The sequence below is a fragment of the Alligator sinensis genome, unplaced genomic scaffold (assembly GCF_000455745.1).
Source record: "Alligator sinensis unplaced genomic scaffold, ASM45574v1 scaffold321_1, whole genome shotgun sequence".
Classification (NCBI taxonomy): domain Eukaryota; kingdom Metazoa; phylum Chordata; order Crocodylia; family Alligatoridae; genus Alligator; species Alligator sinensis.
This window is the reverse complement of record NW_005841969.1, coordinates 179,409-190,752: the sequence shown is the minus strand read 5'-3', so window position 1 is coordinate 190,752 and position 11,344 is coordinate 179,409. Positions and strand designations below refer to the sequence as shown.

The 11,344-nt window shown below is 42.8% G+C and overlaps 1 protein-coding gene across 1 annotated transcript in view; it reads left to right on the top strand.

The window, feature by feature from the left end:
• Positions 1-12: 12 nt before the first annotated feature.
• The window catches only part of METTL8 (methyltransferase like 8), a 46,193-nt gene continuing 34,861 nt past the window's right edge, over positions 13-11,344 (top strand). Inside the window, 1 exon segment of the mRNA XM_025200511.1 lies at positions 13-195. The gene's annotated coding sequence lies outside the window, so the exon portion shown is untranslated.

Genomic DNA, 11,344 nt, shown 5'->3' with positions numbered 1-11,344 from the left:
GCTCGGCCCGGCGCGCCCGGCTGGGCACGGGCACGGGCACGGGGCCTATCGAACCCAGCGCCGCGCAGTCACGTGGGCCGAGCTCCCCGGCGGCCTCCCTCGGACCGGCCTTTCCCCCCAGCGCTGCCTTGAAAGACTCGTGTTGCCACGTAATCCTGCTAAACCCAGGCACAGGCGGTTACAGCGCATCCAGGGGTTGGTTTTTATTCTTTAAAGCAACAGGGTATAAAATACACGGTTAGGCAAGACACCAGAATAGAAACAGGATTTTTACATTTTATTTTAGTTTGACCTCTTCCATACCCAGTCACGTGCTTTTCAGTTGATCAGGGGAAAGAGACAAAAACAATCCTGAGAAGATGGGGCCCTCAGCAGGATGAGGTGAGGAGATGGCTCAGCCCTCAGCTCCCTGCTGAGTGGTGCGTGCAGCCCCTGACCACACTGGCTGTGGGCTTTAAAGATAAATTTAGTGATTGGAAAATTGCTGAATTTAAAACTATGGAAACTTTTTTTTCTTTTGGTAAAAGAAGCATGACCCACACAAAGGCCAGTTCAGATCTTCGTGTAGACTCAGTTTTGTTCACAGACATTAAGATACTAATAGTGCTAAACTAAATGGTGTTCAAGGACTCATTTTATTTGGCGCATCAGAGCCTTCACATAGCCATACTTTTTGGTCAGTATTGAACCGGACAGGATTTGTATTGACTCAGGTGCTGTAAAAACTCAGACGTGTATAAAAGTATTTATATATATTTGCTTGATCCAGGGCTCAGGAGTGACCAGCTCTTTCCTGATGCGAAGGATACGCAGAACCACATATTTGGGTATCTATTGAGGTACCTCACAAAAGACATTGCCAGAGCTGACAGCAGTTGGTAGCAGAGAATCCAAGCACTGAATGTGCCAGAAAAATCCAACTTCCTTCTTACCTATAAAGGTTCACAGATCAAGAGTGTGGCATGTTGATGTGGTCGTATAAAAGCTTGTGCTTCATTCATACGAACGCACACAACCCCATACTCCCTGGTCCAGCAATAGTGCTGGAGCAGTGCGGAGGCAGGGAAATGGCTGGAGGTGAGGAGGGGATGGTCTGTTGCGTTTCTTCTTAGGCTCCCCTAGGTCCTGTCAACTTTGATAGGCAGCCGGAAGCAGATAAATATTTTCTAATGAGAAAATTTAAGAGAAATATTTTTTAGGGCCAGCACACAGCTTCTGGTGGGGCAGTTCCCAACATGGCTGCAGCTAGCATGGCTCCTCTGCTCCCCACACCTCCAGTGGGAGCAGCCAGGCTGAAGCTTCCTCTCCAACATGCCTGGGCATGGAGGGGCAGGAGAGGGAGGAGGAGTGGCCGCTAGAGGTGAGGGGAGCACAGCAGCACCCAGCTGGTTGCAGTCACACTGGGAATAGCCCCACTGGAAGCTGCTTGCTGAGGGGGAGGCGGGGGCACGCCTGTTCTGCTCCCTTCACCTCCAGCTGTGGCTGCTGTTCTTGCTCCTGCTCCTACTGTGCCTCTCTGGGTGGGTGGGCAGGAAGCTTCAGCTGGGTGGCTCCTGCCCAACACCTGAGCTCTGGCTCTATTTCCCAGCCCCCTGCCACGTGCCTGCAGATGGCTGCTCATCATGCCAGGTGGGTAAAGCAGGTGGAAAGCAGCTGGGTGCTAGAGTGCTGGGCATAAGCCACCCAACTGAAGCTTCCCACCTGCCCACACAGAGCAGTACTGCAGGAGTGGGGGTAGCAGCTGCAGATGGGGGCAAGGGAAGCAGAGCAGCCCTGCTGGTGCTGGTCCTGGCTGGCACTCAGCTTCTGGTGTGGCTGTTCTGGCTGCAGCTGCTGTTGTGCTCCCCCCATCTCCTGGTGGCAACATGAGCCCAGTTGGCTGCAGTTGTGTTGGGAACAGCCCTGCCAGAAGCTGTGCGCTGGGGTCTGGGCCAGTGGGTGTGAGTGGGAGCAAGGCACGGGCAGCCGTGGACCGAGCAAGCTCTGCTGCATGCGCCCTCCGACTCCCCATCCCTCCCCTCGCCCCGCACTGTTTTCCAGGCAGCCCCTTCACACCCTTTCCATACACTGCACAACCCCCCCCCGGTATACCCTCCTGCCAACCCCCCCCCCCAGGCAGAACATGAAGGGAGCAGATCATGCTTGTCTCACTCCCAAATACTGCTCCCCACCCGCCCAAAGTCCCTTAGGAGTTTTGGTGAGTTGTTGCAGTAGGGAAGAGGGGGGGTTGCTGACCTGGCCTGCGACAGTTCATCAAAACTCCCTGTGTGGTCCTTAGGCCCAAATAATTGCCCACCCCTGTACTACATCCAGTCAGGGTTATCTTAAACCAGTTTTGGCCATTTTGAAAGCAGTTTATATGCACTGGATTTCTGTTGTGTTACAGATTTAAACCAGTTTCCAGTCACTTATACTGGTTTATGTGTAATTTCTATCCGTAGCCTCAAGTGTGTTAAATATGCTGACAGCTTTCACAAATAACATATTATTAAAAAAATACTTTGAGAGGCAGGGGATGATAGAGGTGTTTGGTGACAGTCACTGCCAAGTCGGGGCCCAGTAAGTCCTGTGTATGAAGCTGGGGCAGTATTGCAGGCATTACTCTTGAAGCAGCACTGCAGCAAACGGGTTAGTGTTGTGCTGTTTGTCTTGTGCTTTTTCTTGGGTGGAGAAAGTGCAGCTCAGGTGTATAGCTATTTGTGAGTGCCATAAGGGTATTTGCAGGTTCCTGAGCTCTGGAACTTGCTTCTAGTCTGGCAGAACACATGCAGATTCTCAAGAGAGATGAGCTGATTAATTTATGATGACAGACTGAAATTCATAATTGTAAATTCTGGCTAATTGGTTTTCATATTAATGACATATTACACTATAAAATAACTTTTCTAGGTACAGTACAATTATTTTGTATTTATTCTTTCACTTGTATTTTAGCATTCCATGGATGATTAGGAGCATGAATAGGCATCTTAACAAATCAAAATTAATTTGTAAAACTAGAGGACTTAAGTAAAAGGACCTCTGGAAGGTTACATATTATGTTAAATTGACATTTTTGAGTAGTTGAGGTCCTAAGTGCAGGTTCTGGCTGCTAAAATCTGCTTTTGTTTTTTGGGGAAAAATAATATTTTGAATGCAGAAGTAATACATCATTTCCCTCCTCCCACTGATAATTAGTTAATAGAAACTGCCAACCAAATTGCTTCTTTTACAATGTCCATTTTATAGGACATCCTCTTTAATAACTAACATTTAATCAAAAATTGTAATCATATATTTTTAAATCAGTGTTTAAGGACACTTAATTAACAAGAAAAGCACTCATTTTTAATATGAGCATAATCCTGCTGATAAAATTTTAAAAATAATTTAATATATGGCTTTCTGGTAACTTAAATGAATATCAGGTTGTTAAAATCTATTTTAATTTAAAAAATATTCTTAAATGTATCTATCATTTAAAATAAATTTATAGTGCACATTAGACTTTACTATTGTTATAGTGCAGGCAAAATGTTAAAGTCTTAATACTTGCCATTCAAACTCTATTACTGATTGGCGGTCACTGTCCCTGTGTAACCTTAACATACCTTTGCTTTATTGCAGCAGCACCAGCCACCAGAGGGTGCACAAGTTAACTAGCAAACCCTGCTCAGAGCTTTGATTATCATTAACGACATCCTAAAGCTGAGTTGCCAAACAAATCAGTTACTGAGTTAGGTTTATGTTAGACACTCTTATATAAATACCAGAAAGAAGAGTGAGTTGCAGTGTTGCAAAGAGTAAACATACTAGAAAAAGAAAGAGGGTTCCCTCTGGCTTTTTATAGGGCAGTATATGTGTGCCTAAATCCCAGTGTCTTCAAAGACATCACTGAAACTTTTCCTATGCATAAAGTTAAGTAAATATATATGGGTTAGAAGAATCTAGTCTACAAATTAAAAAAAATACAAGAGTTTGCCTATGTAAACTAGCAGGCATTAATAATTAAAGACCACCATTATTATTATTATCAGAATGCAATTCAACAAGGAGAAATGCAAAGTGCTGCACCTAGGCAGGAAAAATGTCCAGCATACCTACTACCTAGGAAATTACCTGCTTGGTGGAACAGAAGTGGAAAGGGATCCTGGAGTCCTAGTGGACTCCAAGATGAACATGAGTCTTCAGTGTGACGAAGCCATCAGAAAAGCTAATGGCACTTTATCATGCATCAGCAGATGCATGACGAACAGATCCAAGGAGGTGATACTTCCCCTTTATCGGGCACTTGTCAGACCGCAGTTGGAATACTGCGTGCAGTTTTGGGCACCGCACTTCAAGAGGGATGCGGATAACCTGGAGAGGGTCCAGAGAAGGGCCGTTCGTATGGTTAAGGGCTTGCAGGCCAAGCCCTATGAGGAGAGACTGGGGCACCTGGACCTCTTCAGCCTCCGCAAGAGAAGGTTGAGAGGCGACCTTGTGGCTGCCTATAAGTTCATCACGGGGGCACAGAAGGGAATTGGTGAGGTTTTATTCACCAAGGCACCCCCGGGGGTTACAAGAAATAATGACCACAAGCTAGCAGAGAGCAGATTTAGACTGGACATTAGGAAGAACTTCTTCACAGTTAGAGCTCTTTCCTGCCTATGCAGGGGGTTGGACTCAATGATCTATTGAGGTCCCTTCCAACCCTAGCATCTATGAATCTATGAATCTCCATTACTTCCATTATTTAAAAACTATATCACAGTGCCCTTACAGGCACTCAGTTTTGCTGTGTGCACTTTTCACTCCATTTTAGAAACACAAAAAAATCTAGGCAGTTATTAATCTTGTTAAGTGAAAAACACTTTAACAAGTAGAGCTGCCCCAAACCAGAATTTCTGTTCCATGGAAAAAGCCAAGATTTTGAAATTTGATGTCATCTCAGTTCTGGATAAAAATGTCAAAATCTCAGAATTTTTTGAAAAATGAAAGAGTGAAATATTAGCTTGTTTTGACAATTTGAAAATGTTTCATTTCAACTTTTCTTTTTGATTTTTACTATGAAGTCAGAAATTTACTTTGTAAATGATAAACTAAATATTTTGACTTAAAGTGAAATCTTAGTGTAAAAAACATTTTGACAATTACCCACAGAAAAGCCAACAAAATTGAGACATTGTTAAAAAACATGTCACTTCACTTTTATTGAATCAGCTTCTTCTGAGATAAACCTGTTCTGTAAAAAACTTCAATTGGCTCTAATTACAAGTAAAAAGAAAGAACAGGGCTAGAGATAAGAGTAGAATGGAAAGTGTCCAAGTAGCCTTTTATTTGGTTTATCCCTGCTTTTGTTTAGCAAACATATCCCACAATTTCCCCTGTGTAATTCCTTTTCAAAACTCTTTTTGCTAGTAGTTTCACGTTCTCTGCATTTACACGAGGTAATTAAAGATTCTGTAAATAATTGACATCTTTATTTTTAAGGTGTCTGCTTCCTTACCTGCCAATCCATTGGTACTTCTTTAATTCTTGCAATTGTCATTACCTCATCTTGCCTTGTATTTGCATTAAAAGTTATTTTTATTGGATTAAATTCCATTTTAACAAACATGCTAGTTTCTGTGTTATAGAGAATAATCTGGAGTAGTTTCCTCTCCAAAAAAATAGCTACATGTAATTTACACTCCAATTTTTATATATGTTATGAAAGAAAATAGCTTCCTTTCTTTTCAGAGGTGGTATAGCTATTATTTTTTTAGCAAAGAAACAAAGACAACTCATCCTTTCTCACTGGTGGTTTTCCACTTCATCATAGAATTGAGCTTTGTATCTAAATAGCTTTTAACAGGAGACTCCAGAGAGAGAAGTTGGGTGCGGGAGTTGTAAGTGTGGAAACAATTCTTTACAATCAGTTCTCTGCAGACAACAAATCAGGACATGATTAGAAAAACAAAAACAAAAAAAATCCTAAATTTAGCCTGTTGTTTTTTTCATAATGGCAACAGTGTATCTTAAATCAGTGATGCACATCCAGGGTGCCAGATCCTTTGAAGGGTGACCTGAGGTGTGAGGAAATAAGCAAGGTGTCAAGAAATAAACAGATAAGCTCACCAGCAGTCTTGTCTCTGCCTGAATTATTCCAATACCCCTACTGCATGGCCCCTCTACAAGCTGATAAGCGCTCTAATACAGTATATAAATTAGTTTTTGAAATTAAGTGTCATTCAATTCACAAGTTATGGAGGAGGCCTCAAGTCCAGTGAGGGGTGCATTGAGCCCAGAAAGTTTGAGAACCACTGTCTTAAAGACTCCTCCCCTTTCAGTGTTATTCTGGCTCTTGTCTTTGCTTTTCCAGGTGCCTATAGTAGCTGAAGAATTTGTATCCCAAAGAATAAGTTCCGTATATGTCAGCTTCTGATTTGCTGGATGTAAGATGGTTTAGCAAATCTTTGCCTTCAGAAAGGATGTTTTATACAACTTCCTTCCTTCCTGCAGTCCCTGGTTAGGGAGATATGGTTATGGTAACATAAGATATCACCCCGCCTTGCATGAAACATTTCCTCTTTTCTCGGACCAACTCTCCCCTGCAAGCTGCTGTAAGAACAGAGCACTATCATATCTGCTAACTTTAACGGCAAAAATCATGTATTATTATTTGTTCTAGTTGTGTTGACTCTGAAGGACTAAGGCAAGGCCTGTTTCAGTTCCTTTTTATTAAGCTTTCGAATAGCTACAGCAGTGCAAAGTCATTGAAGGTGGAAGGGTTTCAATGGGGCCACTGTGGGCCAGGTGCAGAACTAAGATTTTGAAAAGGGCATGTACCATGCAGATGGTGTGGTGCCTTACCCAGGGATGTCCAACTCATTTGGTCCTGCAGGCTGGATCTGGACCACAACCCATCTCTAGTACCAGGTTGATGGCTTTGGCACTGCTGCTGGAGTTACTGCAAAACCCAAGGGGTGAATGCTGCTGCTGTTCACCTGCCACCAATTTTCATCACCAGTGGCAACTGAAGACCCCAAATTTGGCAGTGACCAGTGGAGTGAGGAGAAGGTGGTACAATATTCATGCCCTGGGTCCTTGAGCTACACCAGTGCAGCAGGTCTGGCAGCCATGCTGACAAGCTCCCTGTGTGCCATACAGTCAAAGGAGGTACAGCTCCACCACTACATGCCCCTGGATCTGCCCCTGTTGTGGGCTGTGCCTGCAGCACCTTCTGTAATAAGGCATGAGGAAAGATTTGAGTTGGCATCTCAGACCCCATGCTGACTTTGCACAATTCTTCTTTTTAGTAGTAGTTTAGAAACATTTGATCAGAACTTCTTTGAGAAACAATGAGTGTGGAACTCCACAATGCCAATGCTAGAGTCAGTTTTCAGAGTAGAGTCGCACTGTCTGTCCTTTTCAATTTTGTCTGGTAGTAGTACAGTAATGGTGCCTGCCTTTTCTCACTTCATAGCATGGCCTTTTCCCTGACTCTTGGAGAAGCACTTAATTCATAACTTCTTTTCCTCATTATTAAGCATTTGTGACAAACTTCCCCTTAGAGTCCATTGAGTCTACTCTCTTCTGACCTCTAAGGATTCCCAGAACTCTTGTTTCCTCTCATATGGTTCTACACCATTTCCACTTTCCTTTTCCAAATTCCTGTGCTACTTTATTACACAAGCTGCAAAGCCCTCAATTTCATTCTAAATAATCTGTTTTATTTTCTAATGTCTTTATTTCATTTTTGCATTGTTTCTCAGATGTATAAACTGTCACTTTCTGATTTATCCTCACAAGAGGTTAATGACTTCTTCATATTGCCTATTTTATGAACAGATCTCAGGGAAGCTGTAACAGTCATAATCTTCTGACTTAGCTCAAAACAGTATCAATGAGTCTGTCTGGATCCATTCTTTTCTGTTTTTGTTTTCAACTATTCACAGATTATGTCCAGACTTCAGACTCACTGGTATTCAAATATTAAGGAACTTAACTGTCAGCAAACCCATAGTATTTGCTACTGTACTATCCTATCCATGAATTATTCTTCCACTTTGTGTCCACCAGTGCCTTTTACCATTTGTAGCTGTTTTATGTAATTGTTTTTTTGGGGTCTCTGTAGCAGTTGAGCAATAATAAAATAGTACAGCATGTGCTTCACAGACAGGTTGTAAGGATTGATTCATTAATGTTTGTGTAGTGTTTGAATTTATAAGCATTAAGTACTGTAGTAGTATACTTCAGGAAGGTCAGTATTTTCAGAATACCTTTTTTTATAAAATGGCAACAGGCACAGTACATGTTATTGTGTGTGTGTGTGTGTGTGTGTGTGCACGCGCGCGTGTGTGTGTGTGTGTATACACTTTACTCCCCTTTGTAAAAATGATTGTGACTCCCAAAGTGGGTCCAGTAATAATTGTAAATGGAATGCTATGCTAACAGTCAGCTAGTAAATGACAAATTATGGCTGCCATGCCAGTTTATTGGAAGGATTTTCAGTTAAAAGAATCCTTAATTTTCATCTAGTACCTGTTTCAGAGCTGGTGCTCCTCAGGGTTTATTACTTGATGCTGAGTGGGTATAGATAGCATATCCTGGTGTGCTCATCTGTGATTCTAATAGTCAAAACTGAGAAGTTTCCTTTACTGTATGCTAGAAACACCTTTTCCCTTCCCTGTCCTGTCTTCCCTACAAATCAAGTAGACAGACAGTTCCAGCCATGTAGAGGCCCTTAACTTCAGTTTAAATTAAAAAAAAATATTTCCAGACCAATCAGCGGTTTACACAGAATGGCTGCTCTGTGTTTTTGCCTTCAGAAAGTGCAGCCTACAGTGAAAGTGCAGCAATATAATTTTTGCAAAGGTTCTCTTCCGTTAGTGCTGTGCTGAGGCAGAGAGAGACAACCTGTGGTGGTTGAGATGACAATTAAAAGTAGAGCATTATACCACTAAACTAAAAGCTTTGAACACATCACTACCTGGGAAGGAAGGCTTCCACTCTACTTCTAGCATGCAGTTAATCAGCAGGTTATTTCTTCAGTGTTTTGCTGGATAAATAATTTTGTTCCTGCAAAGTTTAGAGATTTTTTTATGTAAAATCAGTGGGAGTTAATTTTATGAAGGATAGAGGGGCTTTCAAGCATTGGCCAGATTATTATTGTTATTATGATCAATCAAGCATATATAGCTCTTTTGCTTATTCTTGAATATGGCTCTGTACCAAGTAGTCAATTCCTAATTCTTTTAGACAACAACATTTCCTGCTGTCAATTCCACAGGGCAGAGAAATCTGGCAGAGAGAAAGGATGGTTACTTGTTTTAAGAGTTCATTAACAAAATTAATTAAAGAAGCAATTGAGCAATGAGTCACTTTTGGAAATAGGATTTAGGCTCCCAAGCCTAGTTTCATAGTTCGTAGGGTCAGAAGGGACCTGAGCAGATCATCAAGTCCGACCCCCTGCCATGGCAGGAAAAAGTACTGGGGTCAAATGACCCCAGCAAGGTGTTCATCCAACCTCCTCTTAAAGACCCCCAGGGTAGGAACCAGCACCACTTCACTTGGAAGTTGGTTCCAGATCCTAGCTGCCCTGACTGTGAAGTAGCGCCTCCTGATGTCTAGCCTGAATCTACCCTCTGCCAGCTTGCGACCATTATTTCTTGTCACTCCTGGTAGTGCTCGGGGGAACAGGGACTACCCCAATGCCTGCTGGTCCCCGCTGACTAGTTTGTAACAGGCCACTAGATCCCCCCTCAGCCTTCTCTTGCGGAGGCTGAACAGGTTCAGGTCCCTTAGCCTCTCCTCGTAGGGCCTGCCCTGCTGCCTCCTGATCATGCAAGTGGCCCTCCTCTGGACCCGCTCCAAGTTGTCCACATCCCTCCTGAAGTGTGGCACCCAGAACTGGATGCAGTACTCCAACTGCGGCCTGACCAGTGCCGCATAGAGGGGGAGGATCACCTCCTTAGACCTGCTTGAGATGAATCTGTGGATGCATGACAAGGTGTGGTTGGCCTTCCTGACCACGTCCCCACACTGCCAGCCCATGTTCATTTTGGCATCAGTAATGATTCCAAGATCCTTTTCTGCCTCTGCACTGACAAGAAGGGAGTTCCCCAGCCTGTAGGTATGCTGCTGGTTCTTCCTCCCCGGGTGCAGTACCTTGCACTTGTCAGTGTTGAAACCCATCCTATTCTCATCCGCCCACCCCTGTAACCTGTCTAGGTCCGATTGCAGCCTATTCCTCCCTTCTAGCATGCCCGCATCCCCCCACATCTTAGTGTCGTCAGCAAATTTGAACAGGGTACTTTTTACCCCCTCGTCCAAGTCACTGATGAAGATGTTGCACAGTGCGGGTCTGAGGACCGAGCCCTGGGGGACCCCACTGCCCACATCCCTCCAGGTCGAAAATGATCCATCCACCACCACTCTCTGGGTGCGGCCCTCCAGCCAGTTAGCAACCCATTTGACTGTGTAGGTGTCAACGCCACAAGTTTTTTAATGAGAATTAGTCCCCAAATTTTTTAATGAGAATAGAGTGAGAGGCAGTGTTGAAGGCCTTCCTGAAGACACTTTTATAACTTTTACCCTAAAATGCCCATTAACTACATCATCAGTAGATCCACCAATTTATCAGAGCTTTCTCTGTCTCCAGGGATTTTCTCTGCATTATCACCACATTCAGAACTCAAACTTTACTTGTCTGTCCCAAGTATCCTTATGTTGTTTGTTCAGTATCATTGTTCAGATCTGAACAATGAACCAACTACAGATTATCATGCAAAGGTCAAATTCATACAAAATCCCAGTGTTTAGCCTGCTACTTATGCCAGATCATTTTAGTCTCCTGATTATACACACCATCTGTGCATCTTTTCATGCTCTTAATGAGATATTTAGAAAACCAACCAAAACTATTTGACTAGCCTAGCAGCTGAATCTTTGTATTTTATGCTGAACATAAAATACATAAAAATCAACCTTAACAGAGAAATTGCAGGGCCTGGATTCAGGCTTTTTTTCAGGTAAGTGAAGGAGGAACTGATTTTTAAATAGTTTGTAATGTCACCATCAAGGATCCTGGTTTTCTCTGTTTAAAAATTGTAAATTCTCTCATAAAACCACAAATTCTCTGATAAAAAACCCAAATTTGCGATTAAAATGAGACGCCACTATATATAGGTATCAATTGAACACAGTGTTTTATTCATATATTTACAATTTTAAAGCAATTTGGAAGCCTAACATGCTTCAATCACTATAATAAAATAAATTCTAAATACCTATAAAATTTGGTATTTGATTTTGGGTTTTTTATCATGGAAAATCAGAGTCCCCCCTGCCCCCTTCACTCATCAGGATGCAAGGTCCAGGCCCCTCACTCCCCAGTCATAGG